Source organism: Onychomys torridus, chromosome 16 (genome assembly GCF_903995425.1).
Source record: "Onychomys torridus chromosome 16, mOncTor1.1, whole genome shotgun sequence".
Classification (NCBI taxonomy): Eukaryota; Metazoa; Chordata; class Mammalia; order Rodentia; family Cricetidae; genus Onychomys; species Onychomys torridus.
In genome coordinates, this window is record NC_050458.1 from 12,632,162 (window position 1) to 12,646,924 (window position 14,763).

Consider the following 14,763-nt stretch of genomic DNA (forward strand, 5'->3'; position numbering starts at 1 on the left):
CCTATACTGAATCTACCAGGTTGAGTCAAATCCCCAGGGGAGTCTTGGCCGTGGAAGAGATGGGAATGGAGGGGAGGGGCTGGGGGAAAGGTGGGAGCAGGGGCAGGAGGGGGGAGGACAGGGCAACCCATGGGTGATATATAAAATTAAAATACAAATATAATTAAAAAAAAACCAGCTAGTACATCCAATATATGGTTAAAGACATTTCATGAGTTTCAAAACCAAATTTAAGCAGTATCTATTTAAAATCTACCTCTACAGAGTTGCTGAAAGGAAATCTCCAATCTGAAGATGTTAACCACACCCAGGAAAATACAAGAAGAAAATAATCTCAGACGAGAAATTCCAAAAGTGCAGATAAAGCACCCACATCAAAACAACAAAATAATGTGAATCAATAAGCAATGCTCATTGATAAGTCTTAACCTCAATGATCACTGTTATCTGATAAAAAGACACAGACTAACTGGTTACATTAAAAAAAAAAAAAAACAGAATAAATCCTTAGCAGCATCCAAGAAACATACCTTAACATCAACAATATACATCACATTAGCATAAAAGAATAGAAATATATATTCCAAGGAAATGGACACAAGAAGCAAGCCAGTATAGCTTATTTAGTATCTGACATGATTAACTTCAAACAAAACTCTCTCGTCCCTGCAGGTCCAGTCCCCTCCTTCCAAGCTGGGCCAAGTGTCCCTCCATAAGCCCAAGGTTCCAAACAGCCAGCTCATGCACTAAGGACAGGTCTGGGTCCCACTGTCCCACTGCCTGGGTGCCTCCCAAACAGTTTAAGCTATTCAATTGGCTCACTTATCCAGAAGGCCTGATCCAGTTGGGGGCTCCACAGCTTTTGGTTCATAATTCATGTGTTTCCATTAGTTTGGCTCTTTGTCCCTGTGCTTTTTCCAATCTTGGTCTCAACAATTCACACTCTTACAGTCCCTCCTCTCTCTTTCTTGGAGTCCTGGAGCTCCACCTGGGGCCTGGCTGAGGATCTCTGCATCCACTTCCATCAGTTATTGGATGAGAGTTCTAGCATGACAGTTAGGGTGTTTAGCCATCTGATCACCAGACTAGGTCAGTTCAGGCTTTCTCTTGACCATTGCCAGTAGTCTACAGTGGATGTATCATCTAGCTGGTTTTATATCAATGTGACACAAGCTGGTGTCTCTGATGAGAGAGGAAGGAGCCTCAATTGAGAAAATGCCTTCATAAGATCCAGCTATAAGGCATTTTTTTTTAAAAAAATCAGTGATCAATGAAGGAGGGCTCAGCATATTGTGGGTTATGCTAACTCTGGGCTGGAGTTCCTGGGTTCTCTAAGAAAGCAGGCTGAGAAAGCCATGTGAAGCATGCCAATAAACACAACCCCTCCATGTCCTCTGAATCAGCTCCGGCCTCCAGGTTCCTGCCTTGCTTTAGTTCTTGTCCTGACTTCGAAAAAGCTGAATAAATCCTTTCCTTCTCAACTTTATTTGGGGAGGTTGTACATGTTATGGCATTAAATTGCAGTCATAGAATCTAAAACTAAAACATTGAGATTCAATGTTTTGTTGGGTAAACTTTCCTGAGCTCGCTTCTGTGGTCTCTTTGAGTTTGTAGACCATATGTCCTGAATCTACTGGTTTCTACAGTCTCCATTGAAAGTTCAGGTGTTATTTTAATGGGTCTGAGTTTGTGTTAATTGGTCCTTTTCTTTTGCCGCTTCCAATACTCTTTCTTTGTTCTATACATATAGTGATTTTATTATTATGTAACAAGAGCCCTTTGATTTATGGTCCAGTCTATTTGTTGTTCTGTATAAATTTTGTACCTTAATAAGTACCTCTTTCTGTAGCTTAGGAAATTTTTCATTAAGATTTACTTGAAAATCTTAGCTTTACTAAGATTACTTGAAAATTTTTGTTTCTTTTCTTTCTATTTCTAATATCTGTAGGTTTGTTCTCTCTATGGTTGTCCAAATTTCCTGGATGTTTTTGCTTGACTTTCTTGTTTTTTCTTTTAATGAATTATTTTTACTCATTTTACATACCAAACACAGTTCCCTTCCTCTTGCTCTCCCTACATCCCTCATCCCACCCCTATCCACTCTTCTTAAAGGGTAAGGCCAAGGTTGAGCAAGGTGTCTCACCCTATGGAATGGGCTTCAAAAAGCCAGCTCATGCACCAGGGATAGATTCTGGCCCCAGTGCCTGGAATCCCACAAACTGACCAGGCTACTTTCTCCCACATGTAGAGGGCCTAGTTTAGTCCTATGCATGCTCCCCAAGACTGTCAGTCTAGTGTCTGTGAGCTCCCAAAGTTTGGGTCATCTGTCTCTGTGGGTTTCCCCATCATGATCTTGACCCCTGCCCCCTTGCTCCTATAATCCCTCTTCCCTTTCTTTGACTGGACTCCTGGAGCTCAGCCTGGTGCTTGGATGTGGGTCTATGAATCTGAATCTTCCATCAATTACTGGATGAGGGTTCTATGATGACAGTTATGGTAGTCACCAATCTGATTATAGGGGAAGGCCATTTCAGGCACCCTCGCCACTCTTGGTTGGGGTCTTAGCTGGGGTAATCCTTGTGGATTCCTGGGAATTTCCCTAGCATCACGTTTCTCCCTAGCCCTGCAATGGCTCCCTCTTTTTTTTTTTTTTCCAAGACAGGGTTTCTCTGTGTAGCTTTGTGCCTTTCCTGGAACTCACTCTGTAGCCCAGACTGACCTTGACCACAGAGATCCACCTGGCTCTGCCTCCTGAGTGCTAGGATTAAAGGCTTGAGCCACTACCCCCTACTGTAATGGCTCCCTCTATCAAGATATCTCTTTCATTGCTCTCCCATTCCATCCCTCCCCCAACATGATCATCCCATTCCCTCATGTTCTCACCCCCCATGCCTTTTCCTTTACTGCCCCCCTCTTCCAGTTTATCCAGAAGATCTCATCTCATTCCCCTTCCCTGGGTTATCCATGATCCCTCTTAGGATCCTCCTTGTTACCTAGGTGTGGATTGTGTTCTGGTTATCCTTTGAGTTATATCTAGTATCCACTTATGAGTGCATGAGTACATACCATGTTTGTCTTCCTGAGTCTGAGTTATGTCACTCAGGATTATTTTTTCTAGTTCCATACATTTGTCTGCAAATTTTATGATGTCATTGTTTTTTTAAACTGATTAATACTCCATTGTGTGTACAATGTACACATATATAGAAACCTGTACCACATTTTCTTTATCTATTCTTCGGTTGAGGGGAATCTAGGTTGTTTCCAGATTCTGGCTATTAGGAATAATGCTACTATGAACGTAGTTGAGCAAGTGTCCCTGTGGTATGATTAAGCATTCTGTGGGTATATGCCCAAGAGTAGTAGTGCTGGGTCTTGAGGTAGATAGATTCCCAATTTTCTGAAAAACCACCATGCTGATTTCCAAAGTGACTGTACAAATTTGCACTCACAGAAACAGTGCAAGAGTATTCCCCTTACTCCACATCCTCTCCAACATAGGCTATCATGAGTGATTTTGGGTTTTTTGTTTTGTTTTTGAATGCCAAATGCCATTTATTGAAGGAGGGAGGAGGTCCTAAATACAGGCTTACAGCACAATGGGAAAACCCTAGAGGGCAGAAGTTCGATACAGATGTTTTATAATCTTGCATGTAAGCTGTTAATGCCCAATATGCAGGATACACAGACAAGGAATTGCCTTGCTTGTTTAACTTGACCTTGATATCCTCCCTATGCTCATTCCCTGCCAGGTTCCATCATCAGTGATTTTGATCTCAGCTATTCTGACAGGTGTAAGATAATATCTCAGAATCATTTTGATTTGCATTTCCCTGATGACTACGGATGTTGAGCAATTCCTTAAATGAGTTTTGTCCATTTGAGATTCTTCTCTTGAGAATTCACTGTTTAGATCAGTACCCCATTTTTTAATTGGATTATTTGGTATTTCGATGTCTAATTTCTTGAGTTCTTTATATATTCTGGAGATCAGTTCTCTGTCTGATGTGGGGTTGATGAAGCTTTTTTCCCAATCTATAGGCTGTTGTTTTGTCTTATTTACCATGTCCTTTGTCTTACAGAAGCTTCTCAGTTTCAGGAGGTCCCTTTATTAATTGTTGCTCTCAGTGTCTGTGCTGCTGGTGTTATATTAAGGAAGTGGACTCCTGTACCATTATGTTCAAGGCTGCCTCTCACTTTCTCTTCTATCAGGTTCAGTGTAGCTGGATTTATGTTGAGGTCTTTGATCCATATGAACTTGAATTTTGCGCATTGCAACAGATATGGATCTATTTGTCTGCTTCTATTTTGACATCCAATTATGGCAGCACCATTTGGTGAGATGCTTTCTTTTTTCTATTGTACAGTGTTTGCATCTTTGTCAAAAAATCAGACGTACATAGGTGTGTGGGTTAAAGTCAGGGTCTTCAATTCTATTCCATTGGTTCATGTATCTGTTTTTATGCTAATACCAAGTTAGTAGATTCTCTTGGAGGATTTCAAAGGCAGATTAACTAAAGTCTTACTAAAATGTGTAGCATATTTTTGACTTTGTGTTTGTTAGTTACAACAATAAAGAAAGCAATGTTTTAAGTCAGTTATATTTGGAGAAAAGCCATGTTGTCTAGAACCACAGCTAATAACTAGTTCAATAAGAATAACAGTGTTTTTCTTAAATACACTCATAGTTTTTTGTGAGATGTAATATTATCACAAAATTTGAAAATAGTCTATATATGGGTGAAGCTTGATTATGACCCAAGAAAAGAATAGAAAATTTGTTTTTATTCTATTTCTCAGTGAGAAATATACCAACTGTCTTCACAAACTCTAAATTATGTGTCTGACTTTGATGCATAAAAATCAATTCTTATTTTATAATACATACTTTATAATCCAATTTCATAGCAAATGCAAAAAAAGAATCAATGATAATTTCTTGAATCTTCAGTATGTATCATAGGTCCATGAATGGTAGAAATTATTTAAACCTCTTAAGCAGTTAACTAACACAATATGAATACTAATTATTTATAACTCAGTACCATATACATTTTATCTTGCTACTGCTATTATCACAGGCATAAGTGCTGATATTCTCAAGCTTGAAGTATTTATTTACTTATGATCAACATTGATGGCTATGACTAGTTTCCATTCATCATTTCCCATTTTCATTATGTTTGAATTCCAGATAAATTTGATTCAAGTTCAGTAGCCTATGGCAATTTCTCTGACATGAAGGAAGATGAAAATGGAAAGATGAAAAATTGAGCTGACAAGTTTGTATGGAAAGTTAGTGATGTACAGCCCCTAAACTCTCTGCTCAATTTCATAATCAGCTCACAGAAGAGCTATAGATTAGAAGACATACAGCTTAAACTCAGTAAATGATTTCAATGTACACTTCATTATACAAAATTCAAAGTGTTCTCACATTAGAATATTTTAAAATGTCTTAAGATGATAACTGCAAATATAAAATATATTGTATATGCCATTTGCAAATCATTAGGTTGTAAATAATATATTTGGAAAGGGTGATCATTAGAATTCATAAAATAGCTAGCTGTATAAAAGACAACATTTTAGTTAAGAAAGTGTACGTGTTGAGCTGGGTAATCTCAATCTTTTGAAAACCACAAAATAAATTATTAATTGTTCACTTGCTCAGCTGTTATTTATGGATTGCTCCAGGAATGTAAGAATTGACATTGATCTGGTTCAATAAGGGATGAAATCTACACTGCCCTTGTGGCACTGAGCTTGCAATCTAGTGACAATTGTAGCAAGCAAGCTATCAGTACGTTGAAGACGATACACAGAGAGGAGTCTTTGGTGGTCTAAAAGAATAGTTGTGGGCCAACAACCTATGTTTCTGGCTTGGATAGGGTGAAAGTAACCCTCATTTATATGTGATTTTCACACTGAATAGAAATATTTATTTACTAGACAAAACCAGAATATGAAATTTGTCAGGAAGAATAATCTAGATCATAAGGATTTTATAAAGCACATTATTACTTTTATTTTACCTAGAAGTCATAGTCATTAAGGTATTTAAACTTCAATAAATAATAAAATTCCTTTACTGAACAGCGTAAGCTACAGTATATAATGAGGATAGAAACTGTTCTAACCTATGTCTCTATGACAGCATAGGAACCAGCTGAAAAGTTCTTAGTGTTTGAAACCTATTTACTTGAACTTACAGAGAATACAGGAAACAGTAAAAGATGAAACAGAACTAAGAATGATAAACAGCCATTAGAGTTTTCATTTACTTGGAATTAAATTCATGTCCTATTTACAAAGTTTTTCACTAAAGATAAATGTATTTAGTAATCAAATTTACACAGTGAAATCACTGAACTGTGTTACTTAAATTAGATATAAACTACTCTATTCATATGTATGTAATATTTAAAAAACTAAAATTCCTCTGACTTGAATTCAAAACTAAAGCAAACAGTGAGGCAGGAATAATAACGCCTGATGTATTCTTCCCTGAAACACCTTTCTCAGTTTTGATTCAGAAGCATCATTAAAGTGAGTCCTACAGACTTGGTTATGCACAGGCATATTTCTTCATATCTCTGCTTTCTAGAGCATATGACAGGATTATTGGACATTATGCCATAACGTAGGAAAAATTTCTGTTCTTTACCACACAATACATGAAATATCCCGACATAAACTAATCACACTGTATGCATGTTGGTTTTCTGATTATCATTTAAGTACATATGTTTAAGTGTATCCAATCAACACCAATAATTACAAAATAGCATTCTACTTAGACTTTCAACATGTTTTACAAAGAATGATTTGTCTTTTACTGTATTATATTCTTTCATCTCAGATATTGTATTTTTGTTTTTAAGCTTGATAATCAAAGCCAGGCTGTGTTAATTGTAGGAAGCTGTAGCGCTGAAGCAAATCCACAGCTCCTTGTGCAATGTATTTTATGAAACAAGATAAAATGAAGGTGATGGTGTATGCAGTATTATGAAACTGCTTATTTTTAACCCCCAAATGCCACATATATAGCCTGTATGCACACACACACACACACACACACACACACACACACACACACACAGAGAAGAGCAAATCCTGGTGTTCAAAGGTCTTTTATGAGGAAGTGGGAGAATAGAGATATTGTCCAATAAGGTAATAGGTCCAAGTAAACTGACATCAGCAAACCAGACTAGGAGATACTAACTTTTCACTTATTTCTAGGTGAGACAAGTGTCTGTGAAGTCCCCAGACCATTTCCAGATAAAACAACATTGGAAGAAAAATGGGCAATATGACAGTGGTCACTGGATGGTAGTGATCACTTTCCTGCTTATACCCTTTATCTGGCTAAGGCTATGCTGTTTGGAATGGCCTGCTCCTTGATGGAGTGAGAAGATTCCAAGTTTATCTAATATGGCAGGTAATTCTATGAGTACCTGGATTGTTTACTTCTTTCATTGCTGTGAAATAATAGACATTATACTAGACAGTTTCTAGCACCCACATGATGGCTCACTACAATCCGTAACTACAGCACCAGTGGATCTGATGTCTTCTTTTGGCCTCAACAGCACCTGCCTGCATGCATGTATATGTGACAAACACACATAAAATAATAATAATAATAATAATAATAATAATAATAATAATAGTAATAATAATATCAAATGGAAAATCCTTAAATGTTAAGTTTAACGGTAAGGGGTACTGAAAATAAAATGTCAATCAAGCCAAATTATCTAAGAATGATGTTTTTACTATCATAACCAGAGCTTTAGAAAAATTTTGTACAATTGCTTTTCATGTGGCAAATAATTTTAATTCATTATTTTTTAGGATGAAAACTACATAATGAAGATACACTAGATTCTATATATTTTCCTAGTAACCTAACAATTGCTTGTTCTCAGGTAAGTCATAATAGAGTTTATCTACAGATAAACGGTATTATGCAGATACAAGTTACTTAAGCTTTATTTGAGCTATTATTTGCTATTATTTCTTCTTATTATTTATAAAAAAGAGACTTGTTTGAAACTCTTGCACAGGTTTTACTGTTGAAAAGTTAAAATTGTTTGTTCATGTTAGATTACATAGAAAATTTTTTCACATCGAAGTTATTTTATATGCACACACAGATGCATATATATTCATGCACATGTGCTATGTAATTTCCAGACTTCTCTATCAGCATGACCATCTAAATATCTATTGTTGGTTCCATTTTTGTAGAAAGCATCATTATCTCCTTCAAAAGGAACTCTCCATTTTTCCTCTGCATTTGCTGGAGGCCATTCACTATCTAGCTGCTATGTTAATTTTCTTGTGAAATTTAAATCATTGTGGCAGATTTCTGTTCCAAATTCTCTAATGGCTTCCTGTCTCAGAGGGAAAGCCAATGTGTCTATGTATATAGTTTTCAAATTTGGCTCTGTACCAGGTTCACCTGGGTAGATTTTTAAAATTGTCTATGACTGGATGTTAGCCCAGATCAAATGAATCAGAATGTCTGGAATTACTAACCAGGAAAGAGTACTTTTAGACTGGTGATCTTAATGGGCAGCTGAGGCCCATTAGACAATTATGCCTAGCTCTTTCTATCCTCTGACTTCATCCCCCCTTTTTTTTCTTAGACTCTTCAACCCATAATGGCCTCCTGGCTATTTATCAAATGGCTATAGCCATAAGACTTAGGAAGTGAACCTCTCCTGCCCAGAGCTGGATGTTTTCAGTGATCAAATTCTGGCCTTTCTCCAATTGCATACTTTCCATAAATGGGAGTCAGTAAAAACAAAAAAAAGAGTGCATATACACTCTCATCATAATTCAATACTAAAAAAAGACTCACCTCTCATCTCTAGATCGTTCCCATGGCTTTTCCATGGACCATCTTCCCAACTGTATTTCTACCTATTTTACTGAAGAATGGGTTTAAGGATATATTTAAGCGAAATGGAAAAGTACTGAATGTGTAAGCTAGATATGCAAATATTCAGAACTGTTTGTGGGATGGGACAAAACCTGAGGATGTGAGAATAGGTGAGCAAAGAGCAGGTGGATACCAGGATTTAACGGCTTGTTCTTTCAGAATAGTACATCTTCTGTGTGGAAATCTACAGTATTGAGTGATTAAAAAGACTGATTTTCCAAATATATATATTAATTTTTAGCTTGAATTCTGCTTTTAAATTATTAAACATATCCTTTATCAATGACTGAGTTTACTCATTTGTCAAAGTCATTTAAGCACATGTAAGTGTGTCTATGAATTCTGCTGGGTTGTAAGGACAAATTGTTTTTCTTCATGAACAGACTGCTATAACTGCATAATTATTTTTAGGATTACATCATTTCTGATAGATAAAAATAAAAAAACAATAATTATAATTATAATCATATAGTAAAAACAATATAATGAAGATCACATAAACATATGAATATAATTATAAAACTGCATATCTATATAAATATATAATCCAGATTATTGTTTTTTATGTGTTGACTGTGTTAAATTTAGTATTTATAAAAGAATCAGTTCATATATTTTTTCATTTTTCTAAAGTAGAGATAATGTAAAATATAATAATTCAGTTTTATGAAGTTTATTTTAATCATTCCTTTATTGCAACTTTTGTATCTCAATTTCAAAAACACAATAAGAATGATTGCTAGCCAGACAGTGGTGAGCACAATTTTAATCCCAGCGCTTAGAGGCAGAGCCAGGTGGATCTCTGTGAGTTCAAAGCCAGCCTGGTCTACAGAGTGAGATCTAGGACAGGCACAAAACTACACAGAGAAACCCTGTTTAAAAAAATGATAAAGTGTTCCATAAGTTTGTAGATTGTGGATCAATTCAACTTTGAATTTCCCTAGCATCCATAATCCTTGGGAAAGGAAAGGAATATGTCAAAACGAAGGAGAGAATAATGGCAAGTCAATATATGAGGGAAGTGATGATTTAAGGGACCACCAAAAGCATTGATACACTTGATCATGAAGATATATGCACATCATACATATGATGTAGAGAAGCAGATGAGAAATATTGGGTAGGAAATTTGTAACATAGCCATTTCTCAAGGCCTACAAAAATTGCAATCACAATCTCTTCTAGGGTTACACTGCAGTAACTCTTTTTTTTTTTTAACATTTCTTTTTCATTTTACATACCAATCACAGTTGCTACTCCCTCCCCTTCTCCTGCTCCCTAACCTCCATCCCTGCCACTCCCCCATCTACTTAACATAGGGTATAAGGCCTCCCTTGGGTAGTCAGCACAGGCCTAGTTTGGTTCCATGCAGGCTCCCCAGCTGTCAGTCCAAAGTCTGTCAGCTCCCACTACCTTGGGTCATCTGTCTCTGTGGTTTTCCCTATCATTATCTTGACCCCCCCCCACTTTCTCCTGTAATCTCTCTTCCCTCTCTTCTTCAACTGAACTCTGCCTGTTAGTCTCTGCATCTGCTTTCATCAGTCACTGGTTATAGGTTCTATGATGATAATTAGGGTAGTCACCAATCTAACTACAGAGGAAGCATAGTTCAAGTATCCTCTCCACCATTGCTAGGAGTCATAGCTAAGGGTATCCTTGTGGGTTCTTGGGGATTTTCCTAGCACCAGGTTTCTCCCTAACCCCCTAATGGCTCCCTCTGTCAGGCTTTTTAGAACCCATTCGCTATGATAGGCTGCCTTGCTCAGCCTTGATCCAGGGGACAAGGGGCTTGATCCTGATGCAGTAACTCTTAACTGTAATCTCTGTTAATGTGGTGGCCATTATTTCACCTTGCATTTCCAATCATTTAGAATTTCTATTGGTTAGGTCAGCATTAACCTAGACCTATTTATTGTAGGAGGAAGGCTCTCTCCTATCTGCCTATTCCCAAATACCCAGCAACTGCTTCTCAAATAAATGACTTGGAGGCTTAATATTACTTATAAATGCTCAGCTGGTAGCTCAGGCTTTTTCCTATCTAGGTCTTACACTTAAATTAACCCATAAATCTTACTTATATTTAGCCATGTGGCTTGGTACCTTTTCTCAAAACAACATTCTCATCTTGCTTCCACTGCATCTGGCTGGTGACTCCAGACTCTGACCTTCCTCTTCCAAGAATTCTCCTAGTCTGGTTGCCCTGCTTATAATCCCTTTCTGGCTAGTGGCCAATCAACATTTTATTAAATCAATTTGAGTGACAAATCTTACCATGTACAAGAGCATTATCCCACAGGAAGGCAATTAAGAAAATAAGAATCAAGCTGAGATAAATCGATAAACTTCAAAGTCCCTATATTCCATTTGTTGCCATCTTGTTTTAAACAATGCAAAACTTCTGAGAAGTGATGACAGCAAGGTGATGTGGTAATATAACTGCAATAATGTTGCCATTTATTATACAGCTGAAAACCAGAATATACTATTCCCCCAAAAGAGGATATAAAATCCACCTCAGCATCTTTGTGCACTGCCCACTCCACTACTAAAGAAACCACTTTTCTCACAGTTTCATTTGGTTCACACATTGAGCTCCATCATCAGTTTCTACTAACATATTTAATTGACAGATGTGTAGATGTAACCATCTTGTTAAATAAGAAACACAGAGCCAATTGCAGAGTTAAAAACCAAGAGGTCAGAGCAATAGTTGAGAGCTGAAAACCGTACCCTTCACTACTACTCTGTCTTTCCTCTCCGCCAGAGATGTATTCTTGGGTCTTGTCTTTTATGTAGACTTTCTGTTCTGCCTTCTCATTGGTTGTAAACCCAGCCACATGACCTCCTCAACACTGCCTGTCTGTACAGACAGACCTCCAGGTCTTCTATGGTTGGTATTGAGATTAAAGGTGTGTGTCGCCATGCTGGCTATATCCTTGAACACACAGAGATTCTGCCTAGCTCTGCCTCCCAAGTGCTGGGATTAAAGGCATGCACCACCACTGCCCAGCTTCTGCTATGGCTTGCTCTGACTCCAAGGCAACTTTATTAATATACAAATACAATCACATTTCAGTACAAATAAAATATCACTATACAGATGCATAAAAGAAGAAATAGTTGTGTGTATATCCAAATGAGTTCAGAATAAAAAAAAGAAAATGTTTTCAATGAATATTGCCCTTGTTTGTGAAGCAGTTATGATAACCACTGATGTTTACAGCTATTTTATTCTATACTTCTTCACTTTGTGCCATGGATTGTTTCTGTGGCTGTTCATATGTTTGTGTCTAATAGGCAGAGCCAAACTTCATTTCATCAAGTTCTGGGTCTTTACTTTGTAGTTTTAAACTAACTATAGGTACAGATACAGGACTTTTAAAACACCCTTCAAGAGAATCACCTAAATTTCAATAAATTATTTCTTATCATTCTATAATACAATCCTATTTTTAAAGCTACTACATTATCTCTCATTCTGACCATCTTTACTAGTAGAAACTCTGCTTCTTTGGTCATTAATTCATTGATATTACAAGACTCAAATAGCGAAAAGGCAAATTCAAATTCATCCAAGTCCTGTGTGCTATTATTTGCTTGCTATAAAATAAAGTTCATGTTCAGAGCAATGCATCATTGAATACTCCAAGTACCATTAACTTGTTTATAAATCTGGGAATGATAGGTTTTACTGAAAAATGTTAGAGGAGGTTCATCATTATTCACAATTAAGTGCCCACTCCATAGAGTACAGATCATTCCCTGTCTATTCTGGAAACTGTTCACAATGATTATCATGCCAGCAGAAGTGTTGTTGGTACTCCAGAAAATGACATAACGTTAGAGTTTACTATTGATTTCTGGTTTTGGCAGGTTAGTCATTCAGTCATAGTTAGCTTGTCTGCCAAATTCTGAAATAGGAAACTCAATATAACATCAAGCCCTACTGCAATAACCACTAAATTGGTATGTCTAGTGAGACACAACAGGAATATCTGGGGAGACAGAATTACATCTGCAGAATGGAACATTTTGTTCACATAGTTTTGACAATTTCCTCTTCTGCACTGTACTTTTTCACCTTTTTATATATACCTCAAATGTCTTCATACTTCATGCTCATTCATTAAAAAAAAATCTGTTCACATAATTCTTCCCTAGAATGCTTTATCACCAATTTTCTAATGATGTTCTTTCCCTGTCCTTGATCAACCAACCAAATAATTTACCACTTGTCATGAATCAATTTAGATAATTATATCTAACACTTTCTCTTTCAGGGTAAAATTAACAACTTCATGTTCTTCTCAAAATCCTAACTACATGAACGATTTTATTTAATTTTCTTTAAGGGATTTCCCAGAAGTAAGCTATAATTCTAAAATTTTTCATTTATAAATTCTATAATTTAGAGGGTGCCATAATTTTGCACAGAATTATTAATGAATGTCATAAAAAATTTTCAGTCTAATGGGCAATAGAGCCACATTCAGGATTGAAAAGAAGTAGGAAGTGCAATATACATATGAGAAGTGAACTGTACATGAAAAAAGGAAACAAAATAATGAATGAGATTAGAAAATGAGCTTGACACAAAATGTTATGAAGTTTCTTTCATAGGCTACAGTGCTTAGCCATTCATTTAAATGTGATAGAAAGAGATTATTCTTAGCGTATTCATGGGTATAGCATAACCTTAATAACCTTTTGAAAGGCACCCTGTTTTCTGTGAATACAATGGACTGATTAATGAATTGTAAATTCAAAAATACCAGAGGAGACACTGCAGTGCCCATTTTTTTAATCGTAATGAAATAAAACTGGTTTTTATTCTTATACTGGAAAAAAATGGCAAAATGATTTTCTGAAATTAGAAAAATACAGTTCACTGATGTACTAAATGTCATGTATAAAGGGGAAAAAAATCAAGAGTTTCTTCCTCTTTTAAGTATTAACAATGATGTGAAATGGTTAATAAAAGGAAAGTCTGGGTGATTAGTAGTTAAGTAACAGCAAGAGGAAATCGTGAATTTGAAAATGTAGAGTATGTGATTACCTTATACTACCAGTGTAAAAATGTTGATTTCTCTGAAACATAGGAAATATTCTTTGTAGTTGGAGTTTTTTTGGTCCTGCCCGGCTCATAGTCAGGACAAATGTCTCTCACCCGCCAGTCCTACAGTCGCTCAGACCCAACCAAGTAAACATAGAGAGACTAATAATGTTTACAAACTGTATGGCCATGGCAGGCTTCTTGTTATCTACTTTTTTATCTTAAATTAATCCATTTTTATTAATCTGTACTTTGCCATGTGTCTCGTGGCTTACAGGTACCTTACATCTTCCTTGTCATGGTGGCGGCTGGCAGTGTCTCTCTGTCTCAGTCTTTTATTTCCCAGAATTCTCCTCTCTCCATGTCCTGCCTATACTTGCTGTCTGGATATTGGCCAATCAGTGTTTTATTTATTAACCAATCAAAGCAACACATTTAACATACAGAATATCTCACAGCAATCCTTTCTATATAAAATAAATGTCATCAATTTCAAACAGTTTTATCATCTAATATTATATACATACAAAAATGACTTAGGAGTTCAAACACAAGTTCATATTTATAGAAAAATTGAAATGTCTTGAGATATTAATGTTATATGAAGTCATTAAGCTAGATAAGATCATGAGGCAGTAATGTACTTTAAAAATGAGCTCATAGATGCACTTGGAATATAAAATAATATTTGTAAATTGAAAACAGGTTCAAAATACAATAAGAAACATTAGAAAAATCAGGACAAGTTAGTCAAATTTCA